The sequence below is a fragment of the Crassostrea angulata genome, chromosome 2 (assembly GCF_025612915.1).
Source record: "Crassostrea angulata isolate pt1a10 chromosome 2, ASM2561291v2, whole genome shotgun sequence".
NCBI classification, from domain to species: Eukaryota; Metazoa; Mollusca; class Bivalvia; order Ostreida; family Ostreidae; genus Magallana; species Magallana angulata.
The window spans coordinates 74,657,718-74,669,678 of NC_069112.1; positions in this window are offsets into that span (position 1 = coordinate 74,657,718).

The following is an 11,961-nucleotide window of genomic DNA, read 5'->3' on the forward strand; positions in this document are numbered from 1 at the left end:
TGCTAGTTGGTCTGCCCTACCCTAGCTACCTCCTCTCTTTTCTCCTTTTAGAGGCTTAATTATTGTCTATATATGCTTGTAACAAATCAAATTAATTTCAAATTCTAAATCTAAACTGAATTTGACACTACAAAACTCTCTGTCTGTCTGTCCGTCTGTCTGTGTCTGTCTGTGTGTGTGTCTCTCTCTCTCTATCTCTTTCTCTCTCCCTCTCTCTCTCTCTCATCGACAATGGCACTGATACCCTACAATACACTATTCCTATCTGGATTGTTGTCGTTAAGGTTGTAAATCATTATATCTTCTATGGTTTAAAACTGTACGATAACCTATAATTTGACATGTCGATTATTTCATTGAATTTCGTTTCATAGCTAAAACCACACTCAGTTTTTATTATTTAGATTAAACAGATCTTTCTTCGCGAGCCGATTTTTACACAGTTGGGGCGAATACACAACGGGTTAAAATGGTTCGGGGGGGGGGGGGGGGGGGGATACATACAGGACAAACAAAATCACATAGATTTGCTAAGCCCACAGTGTTATCACTAATTTAATTGTTTATCCTGTGTGGGGTCAATTTATCAATGTTAATTTAACCATTTTATAACCACAATATAAGAGCTATTAAGACATTTATTTGTAGGAAAGAGCATGTACGAATGATCTTTATTTAGAACAGTTTGATGTTGCTAGGATACAGGTTTCAGATCCATGATTTGATTGGTTAATTTAGATATTGAATCTCGAATTTCGAATCTCGAATCTCGTATTTCGAATCTCGTATTTCGAATCTCGAATCTCGAATGATCCTTCTCGGCTTTCGTACATAAGTGACAAACAGTTCGTTCTTGTTCAAAGAGTCGCTCTATATTTCCCATTCGAAAAAAAATATGAAAAATGTCAGTTTTTTATTGATTTTGATTGAATTTCAAAAATGCATCACTTCTGACGTCATATACCGCCAGTGAGTGCATATAAATCAAATAAATAGGCAAAAAACATATTTCGTGTCAACTCCTTTATAAATTAACAGAACAAATTAATGTACCTGAATCATTTTAAAAATAGCTAACTATGGGGGCCAAATTTGACTAATATCATAAATAGTTCTTTCATGTCCCCTGGAGTATAGGCCCGGTATGCTCTTTTAAGTGACAAATGGATTGTGTCTGAAGCACAATGAAAAGACAGGAAAGATAGACAAGGTTTAACATTTATCAACAAAATATTAAAAGTAAACAGGGTGACAACGAAACTTTTCAAGGAAACTTTGAAAGGAGAGAATGGGAAGATTAAACAAGTAGAATGTGTAAAATTGGGGAAAAAAGATGGGCTTGCTGAGATCATTGTCTCGCTGTCTATGAGATTGATCAACCAATTGTGTTTTTGTAGTCAGTCAGTGTCAAACAGTATTAGAAAAGGTGTCAGTTTAAAATGAATAAGTACCATCATAGCATTTATAACATCTATACTGGGTAGCTGAAGCGTTCCATACTTACATTTTGGTTATCCTTTTTGTCTACTGTTGATATAAAAAAACATGAAACACGAAAAATAAAAAAAAAATATAGAAAAGCTGTCAAAAGATAAGGCTCAAATACCCTGGTGTCCGCAGACACAAATAGATAACATGCCGTACCTCTGCTATGTTTTGGGGGGTGCATTACATTCGATGGAATTTGAGCTTTGAAATATGAACAGCGATAGAGTTTTTAATCGGACGTGTGTTTTCAGTAGGCGTTTTACATCTCCGAAATAGCTGATTGTTTTTCATGACGATTATATCCAGTACCATAAGACTGCATGCAAGACTGCATAAAAAAGCTAATGTTTTTGCTTCAAACAAAATAACAGTCAATGAAAAATATGAGGGCTTAAGGACGTTGTTTACTCAGGGTTTGAGTTCTCAAATCCGGATTGTTAAACAGGTTAATTTCATGAGTAAAATGCAAAAAGTATTTATAAAATGAATTATTATTGACATAACAATCGGTAATTTTACTAAATTATGGAATTAGGCTCTGACAAAGTTTGACTTTTAGCAAAACAGAGGAAATTCGGACTAGATTTTACAGATTTTGCTCTCCACTGAAATATTTTTGGTACTACTATAATATTTAAAGTTCAGATTTTATGTGTTAGTATTTATAATTTTAGCATTTTCATTATTTTTTTGTTTGTTATATTGAATCAAAAATGGGTAATAATTTAAGTAAACGTCATCCTTAAAAACATGTATTTATAATTCTACTGATTGAATCCAATATAGCTCTTGTCTTAACTATGATGCATATATTGACCAAAATTCAACTGTATTTTGTTATTTGTAACGCTAAGAATTGATTTTAACTATAATTATGATAAATCACATATTTAAAACAGCCTGGGCCATTTTACTGTGCAAAATTTAACCCTTATTGTTAAGGCCTAAAACACGTCTTAATATTATATGTTTCAGCTTACATAACCTTCCCTGACTGTACCGACTTATCCAAAACATTTACAAAAATACACATGTTAAAAACTAACATTTAATGAGAGGATTCTGTATATACTAATATAAACTTATATTTTAATTTAAAGTATTATAAGTTGATTTGTTGCTTTTTTTTTTCTCTGGCGATGTTGATTTAAGTTGTATTCATTTCAAATGATTACCTTAACTCTACATCATTAACCGTTTATATGTTAAAAATAGAATTCCTTATTTGTGTTCTACAATTTGACAAAGAATAAATCAAAAGTCATATTATTTAATGTTTAACGTCTTTAATCTGTATAAAAGATTACCTGCATAAAGGATAGACTGCACTTTACCGGTAAGTCCGCCATTTTGAATCTTGATCCGCGCGTGTCCAGGAGCGTTGAAATAACTAAGCAACAGTTAAGGGCGCCGCCATTTTGCATTGTAAGCGGGACTTGGGGGCGCAACCCTCAATATATTGTTAAAAATAAAAATAAACATACCTAAGTCCTCAAATAAGTATGTGCTGGCATTCAACTGATCTACCTGGTTGTTTGTGGTCAAATTTCCTAAACGATGTCTTTCTTAAGCACTTGTTAACGTGTTAAATGCATTCAAGGAAAGTGAGAGATTTATCGTTGGCTTCTATCAAATATCTTTTTTTAAATTGTAGTATTTGATTAAATAGCTGTCATTGTGTCGTTTTTAAGTCACTTTTTTTGGGGGGGGGGGGTTATTGCATTCCATGTAGATTCACTAATTGTCTTTCTGGACAAATCTTATTCATATCATCATAAACAAAAGTCATGGTACATGTACCTCACTCAGCTGATTCAATGTTAACATTTTACGTCAACTACCTCAACTAATTAATAACAATAATGAATTACGTGCTTAACAATGTAACGATATTGGAATGTGAAAAACAGAAACATAGTAATAGTTTTTTTTTCTTTTTCTTTTCTTTAATGCAAGCAACCAGACTTTTGAGATTCCGAAAATTTATTCCAATCTAATATGCCTGTGTCATTTCTAAAAACCTATAATAAAAGAAAAATTACTCATTTGCGAGTATACACTTCGTTATAAAAAAATTAATACATATGCACGTAAAATTAGGTAAGTTTAATATTATAAGTTAAAATATATTCGTATTAAACAAGAATTAACTAGATGTTAACATTAATAACATAATGTAGAACTCTTTTCTTGCAAGCAGTATGTACCATACTATACTACCATACTACCAAGTTAATATTGACACAGTTTATAGTAGTTTACGGTAACTGTACGTAGTAAAAACAACTAGTTTTCATGCTTAAGAATGTCGCATTTTTGATCACTTTAATAGACTAAAACTGTAGTTATCAAGTAATATGTGAATGGTGTGACCGTTGGACCGAGCGCAGATTTAACACAATGCAGTTTCATTTTTGTAGAAGAAAATTTATTTGAAACGCACACGGTAGGATCTGCTTGGTTGCCTATTCAAATCGTTAGCCTAGTTAAACTAAACGTCGCGTGCTCAATCTACATTATGACCTCATGTTTCGGATGTAAAACGTACACGTTTTGTCTTCGGAAAAAGCCGAAAAGAGTTACGTTATTTCAAACTTTTTTTTATTTCTTCTTTTATTGTTTATCAATTTAATTTATGTAAATGTCGCGGTATTAAAATCGAATACATTATTCAGTACATGTATCTAAAAGATCAGTTCCTTGATGTTAATGTTTTGTTTTTTGTATGATTTTTATATATATACGTGTTACCATTTTTCCTCGCTGCGCTCGGTATAACAGCATAGTACAAATGAGTTTATATACATGTACATATGTGGAACAAGGAGTACAAAAACGCCTTATCTGAAGCTATAGTTAGGCTACATATTTTATTGTACAAACAAAAATGAATATCATTATAATGGTTTTTTTATGTTATTTTATCAGTCTGACAAAATGAAAAAAACAGTTTTTGTTCTGTGATACAATTATAAATAGTTATTTCTTCGGACCATTCATAAATATTTCATGGCGGCATTTGGAAAATATACAATTTTAAAAAAAATAAACTTTCAAAAATCATTATTATTTATTTAACTTTATAAGCAAGATATGCCTTTAATAACAATACGAGAAAGAATGCGGTGCAGAGAAGCGAAATAGAAAAGATAATAATCAAAAACTCCTTAATGAAATCCTAATGAATATTCAAACATAATTATGCTATAATGGTATTATTTAAGCTTAATTTGCATTGTTGCACGTTCGTTAGCACACGGAAACATTGTTAAAAAGGTATAAATGAACCAACCAGACTTCTTTATTTTGAGTCAAGATTTCTGCGAAAATTAATCACTCAATAAATTGCTTTTCTTCCTCTATTTAACCCATTCGTGATTTGAGCATAATATCTTATGGTAGAAATGCATCTCTTTTATACAAAAAGTAGAATTGATATTATGTTGTTGCCTCTTTAACATGAAATCTGATTGCAGATAAACGTTGAATAGCTTAAAGATCCCCAATTTGTATTTTCTTTTCTATATTTTTTTAGCATTAGCATCATGAAACCTTACCGTTATCATGAATATATGATCATACACTATTACAGCAATAGTGATCTTTCAGTTCTGCCAAAGATTCTTTTAAACAGCGCATTATCGTGGGCAAAATTGAAAAAAAAAAAAATTACAACAACAACAACAAATAAATAAATATAACAAAAATAGCAACAAAAAGACGGAATGTTTTATGTGTTAAAAAATTCTTTAAAGTTTTTTGATTTACAAATTCAGAAGAAAAATTTAGGCGTATGAGTGTATATGTTGTCAAATCTGGTAATTCATCAAATATTTACTTGAATTAAATTCTATGTATTCATTGACTAAAAAAAATCGGCAAAACGAAATTCAAACCTGTATAGAGAAATGCAACCTTTGGATATACAAACATTTATTTTAATTCCTAATGTGCTTCCATTAATGATTTTTCTTAAATCTGAAACAAATACGTGAGGGAGAAATTTTATTATGGGAAAAACCACTATATAGTAGCCCCCCCCCCTCCCCTGGGGAAAAGGCTACTATGTATCAAATTTTCCGGAGGGAAAAGCCACTTTGGGGGACAACTGCTATACAACACTGGATACAAAAATTCCCAGCTAAAAAACGGCACATAACCTCGATTTCCTGTTGCAAAACTTCCTTTGTTTAGCTTAAACTTCAGAACATATTGGTGAATTTTGCAAAATATTTCTTAAGCAGGCGTTTGGTGTTCTTCAGCTTGTTTTCGAAGGTATGAGAACATCTTCACGTGAAGCGGTCGCAAAATTGCCCCACCCTTGCAATACAATGTTCACGGACTCCTTAAGGTTGTTAACTATACGTCACAAAACAAATTCCGACGTAATTCAAAGGTTATAAGGTCTTGGCCGTGTCCGATGTAATTGAGACCTAGTAGATGTATTAAACAAAGAAACGAAGCTAACAACTAACTAACAAGTGAGTAAAAACAAATTTATTTAAATCACGACAACTACAATCAATTATTAATCAGCAACATGACTTAGTGCTACCGATTGCGTACACTTTTTGAAAATATAGACCGCTTACCTTTTGCCTGTTTAAATACCATTGGGTTGAAAGGTTGAATTTAGTCCGAGTATCTAACATTGATTCCTGAGCGTCCAAAAACACTTGATTTTTTCTACCAATTAGTGATACATGTACTTAAGCTGTATTATTTATTAAAATTCTAAACTTATTTTCCCCAAATTTGATAAGACAAGAGCTTGAATGCCCTGTGTAACAAATGTGATATACAATTTTCTTACCACATCCACTTAATATATATATATATATCTCTTCCTTGACTTTATTAGGAAGAGAGCCTTATAATTTTCATGTTGTTAAGAACGTATGAAAGGATTGTATGAGGATCAATATGTATTTGATTTTGATACTGAAAAATCCTCTTCCAATAATGTCTTTCATCAGAATTTCCGTTTTACGTTCTTACGGCAGCTATTATTTTATTTCGTCTAGCATGGTTTCTTTATATCAAAATTAAAGTATATTGAGTCTAAAAAAATGAAGCTTATTTACTAATCATAAATAAAGTGTGCTCTACTAAACACAATCCATGAAAACCAACATACTATTTTTTTCGTATTCAAAACACTTTAGTTTATGATAGAACTATTATGCTGAATCGAATGATAATTTTTTGCCGTTAAATTTTTTTCGATTTAATCGGACCAACATATAATAACTATATAATGAACTATTTTTAAAATTTCAACGTTGATGACATTTAACTTTACAGCAGGCATTGGACAACAACCTAAAAAACAGGTAAATTATCAGCAATTTTTTTATGAATTGGTGAATAATGTACATTTTTGAAATTGTATTGTTTATAGTAGTGTAGAAAGTTTTTTAACAATACAACAACTGGGCTTTTTGATCAAAATGTGTCCGTATTCTGTCATTTTTGTTATCGTCGTTTGTCAGTCTTGAACGTAGTCGTAAACTGTTTACATGTTGAAATGCATATCAAGGAAATCGGAGTCCAAAGGGTTCTAGGAAATCAGGCTACACCATAATAGAAACCGCAACTCTTTTGAACCACAAACAAAAGTTCAAAGATACTTCCAGTTTAACCATTCCATGTGTCTAACCCAGATAATGAAAGACTTGTGTATCCACTGTTAGATACACAATCCGACAAAACAATTCTGCTTGAGAACCAGGACGCTGTATAGAAGACCTAAATACAGTATCGATCAGACCCAACCTAACAGAAAGTAAACCCCAACTAAACCCTGGGTTTACTTTCTGGGTTTACTCTGGGTTTACTTTGGGTTTAATAGTGGACCCAGAGTAAACCCAAAGTTAACCCAGAGTGGACACAGAGAGTAAACCCAGTCAGAAGTATTCCCCTGAAAGCAGACGCTAACTGTGTATTCGGAAAATACAAAGGGTAGGAATTACAAGCATTAGGATGGTAACATAAAATACAGGTCTGCTTCACACTTCAGTGCATACAGTTGACCTCAAAAGCAATTTCAAAGTAAACCCAAAGTAAACCCTGAGTAAACCAATAGTAAACCCCGAGTGGACCCACATTTTCAAAAAGTAAACTCCAAGTGAACTCGAAAGGTAAACCCGGGGTTTAGTTGGGGTTTACTCTGGTGTTATGTTGGGTCTAATCGGTACTGTAAGCTAGGAACTTTGCGTTTTAACGACAGAATGTCATCACTTTTCCGACGTTGGTACAGTTGGGTATGCTTATTGTTAGTATGTCCGTCTCAGCAGCAGCGAGACCATTGCTTCTTGTGAAAGCAAAATCTAGGGTTGTTTCAATAAACCCTTACCTGTTCCACTTTTTGAGCTTGCAGTTGTCTTAGTATCAGTAAGGGCTAGTTGTGTTCGCATTGGGGAATTTGAAATCATCAAAGTAACAAATTAGGTTTTGACAGAGAGGAACGTAATTTTCGTCTACATCTTAAATGAATATACTCTTTTTGTGTACAATAGATCAAGGATGATACAGTACAATTTTAGGAGAATAGAGTTATTTCCAGAGTAAATTCTGTCGATATAGCGTCATGTGCTGCTACAGCTGGCATGGCAAAATATGTATTAATGGACCAACGTTCTTGTTGGCGTCAAAGAAACCTTTCAACAACATCTAAAAATTAGCATTGTGGGAAGATTACATAGATGTTTACAGTGGCCAGCTATCTAAAGTCAAGGTTGAGTGCAAAGAATCCACAAATTTGATAGATAAGTTGGATTATTATTCAAATTGAACAATTGCGGACAGAATTGCTGTACGTTGTTTGAAATTTAAGCTTAAAGCTGAACACTGCTCGGAAGTAGGTCTTGTCTCTTTCAACACTGCTGTGCCAACAATCCCTTTATAAGGCAAAGATCTCTGAACAGTTCAAAGTACGTTTCTGTAGAGGTCGCTATGAAATTATCAAATGTTATCCACTTTTTTAAGCCAGGAGAATACTAACATAAAAAAGTTTGGGCAATGCATTATTTATTTACAATCAGAATATGCACATAGAATAAGAAATTCGTGGCACTAAATCCAAAGGCCACGAAAGGAATATTATACGTCCGCCACGAGTTTCAGGTGTGCAATCGGGTGTAACGAAATCTTAAGGTATCAATACCTTCATTGGTACATGTAATACATCCCATATTATTAAGCCCATGTGTGCTCCCTGACCGGAATAAAACAAGGGGGTGTCCATTTTTTCTCCTGGTCAGCTTCAAACTAAAACACGTTTGTCCAAACCCACTCCATCTAAAACTCGTCATTAAATATATCTCTATTTTAGTGTTCATCTAAAATTCTCTGTCTGTTCAGTGTACACAATGCAAGTCATTTCTTCAGGTTTTCTGCAAGATTTTGGATGGGGTTTTTTTTCATACAAAACCCTTGCGGAACTTTTCCTCGTATATTTTTCTCTGGATTGTTCGTTTTAACACAATTTGAGGTCTTAACTGATTAAAAATTGCACATATATAATATAAGGGGTTCCTTCTGTTTGTTTTTGACAGATTCAAGCTTCCTAATATCAAAATTGGCCTCCTACTTTCTACACTTCGTAGGTCTTTCAACCATTTCAAAACTCCATACAAAGTTGGTTGTGGATGCCTTGTTTGGTTGACAATTTGTGACCCATTGATACCCACTTTTTGTAACTCAACAATGCATTTCTTTCTAACAATAACAGCTCTCGTTTTGTTTTGTTACCATTTTTGATTATACGGGCTGTATATAGACTAGCAGACAATGTCATAGTTCCGGATTTATACGTCATAACTTCCAGTTTGCAAAACAAAAGGTATAATTTTAAATGTTTACCGAAGATATTCACTTAACGTTATTGACGAAAAAAAGGGAAAAAAAAGACTAAGAGAATCATTCATTATTACGAGTGTGGGATAGTGAAATTCCACCGAGGGGACCAGATTCACGGTCTAGGACGAGGCTTCACCGAATCTTGGCCCCGAGGTGGAATTTCACTATCCAACACGAGTATTATAATGAATGATTATTTTTCTCGCATTATATTAGTTTAAAAAATTATGTTTGACAACGTTCTGTTATGACGTTCAAAAGATAACTTTCGGTTTATCCCTCTGCGTGCTTCAAATAGTGCAAGTTAAATAAAAAAATACTGCAGTTTTTTTCAATTAAAATATGAAAAATTGTAATTAATTAAGCAACACAATTACTTAATGGATAATCTCAATGCACTAGTTTGCATTTCTCTACAGCAGACAACGTTTGTTTACGTTTTAAAACGGCGTAGTAATACACAGTGTAAGACAGAAACATCTCACACTGCTGTATCACACCGGACAAACCGATCTCAAACCGGTGATAATGCGAGAATAAATTATCTTTACTTTTGGCACGCCTATATATTTGCGTCAAAGATACTTAGAAACAAAATGCGTGTTGGTGTGTTCTTATAACGTCAGCAGGTAAGGATGGACATGTCAGGAGTGCAAATGTCGTCATTGTATCTCAAATCTCAGACAGACATTCAGGGCAAAAAAGACGGAGACTTATCAATACTGAAGAGCCTATTCCAAAATATCGTACCGCTGAAGGAGACCAAGGAAGTTCCAAAAGGGAGCCCATTGATTGGTTTGAGTTTTTAAGTAATAATCAATGTGTGTTTTAATTTATCATGACACTCTAGTCTTTTGATGCCATTTTAGTTAAATTATCAAAAAAGTCCTTTGTACTGTAAAATCGATCCCTTCATTTATAGCGAGCAATATAATCGACGTACAACTTTGCGTATTTTTGTTTATGGAACGCTTGAGTGTTGTGAGGTTGAACATTATACTGGGTGAGAACCTAGTAAGTTGCAAGAACTTGTGTTCGAAACCTTTGTATATTATATATACAATAAAATATGTTCAAACCAAACCAACATTATACTGATACTGAATCGTACATTGGTCCAAGCGATTGTATTGTGTATTTGCTTGTATCTGTAATACATGTAAAAAGGTGCAAAAGAGGTAAAACGCATTATTAAGGTCTTCCGTTTCCAACGGAAGACCTTATAGTTTTTGTACTGTTTCTTATTATTATTATTTTTTTCCCCAAATTTTGTGCACGCGATATCTCGAAAACTATTCGGCCGATTTCGACCATTTTTTCACAGATGATTGCCAGTGGTCATAATTCTAGAAGTTTTTGAAATTTTGAAATCGTCACTTCCGGTTCCGATTTACGGCCGATTTTGTAAATTTTTACGACCAATTTTGTGCAGACATAAACTCAGAGACTATCAGAGATATGAATATAAAATTTTCAGGATAGGTAGACCATAGATTGAAGTTGTGCACAATGCATTTTTTTTATGCCAGTGGCGCAAAGTTTAGGAGCTCGCCTGGGCTCGAAAATTAGATACGAATTTTGAATCAAAATTTTCATACGCTTTGATCTGTATCTTTTTATCAGTTAATATTTTATTAACATATATATAACAAAAGTGATAGATAATCAAAAGTTCATTCCAACAAATTCAACGAAAAGGGGCTGGTCCTTTTTTTTAGGGTCCAAGACACTTGTAAACTATAATACAAATAACTTAAATACGATAAAGATTTTGTAATGCATTATAGAAGCAAAGTTGTTGACCGTAACAATATCTATCAAGTAATATCATTGCCATGCCCATTTATTACGTAATTAGGAATTTTAAGGAGCCAAAGTCCTTAAACTTTGACGCAATATATATAGAGAAGGAGACATATTTTGTTAAGCTTTGAAGAAGAGAAAATGCTTGCATTGATAATTCAAATCGATTCCATCAATCAAAGCAACAATGTATGTCCCCATTAAGGATCTAGAGGATTGGCCCCTAAAATATTCAATCATCTGTATCTAAAAAATGAACAACAATTGTAGATACGTGTAAGAACAAAAATTGTTAGTATTTGTGAGACCTTTTGAATGAACTCAAGAAAAAGGGGCTGGCTCCTTACATTAGGGGCCAAGATACTCGTAAAATCTTTTTCACATACCTTAAAAACGATCAAGATTTTGTAATGTTTTACAAAAACAACGTTTTTGATCATAACAATATCAGTTTGTAAAACTCATTTCCAAACCAATTGATGACGTAATTGGAAATTTTAGGGGACTAAAATCTTAAACGTTTAATGTGCTGTTTGTGAAAAAGTAAAACTCTTTGTTAAGCATTTCAAGGGATATTGACAATGGTATGCATTTTCTGAAAGGGAGTGGTTGAGGGGGGGGGGAGTTCTGAAACTTCATTGATATTTTAATCTTATCGTTTAAAAATTGAACGGAAGACCTACTCGTTACTCGTAACGAGATCGTATCTAGTTGTATATCTGATTATTTGTTGCGCACATAGTTCAATTTTAATAACAGTAGGCCATATTTTACCTACTGATTTCATGTTTAGTTTCACGTTGAGAAAGA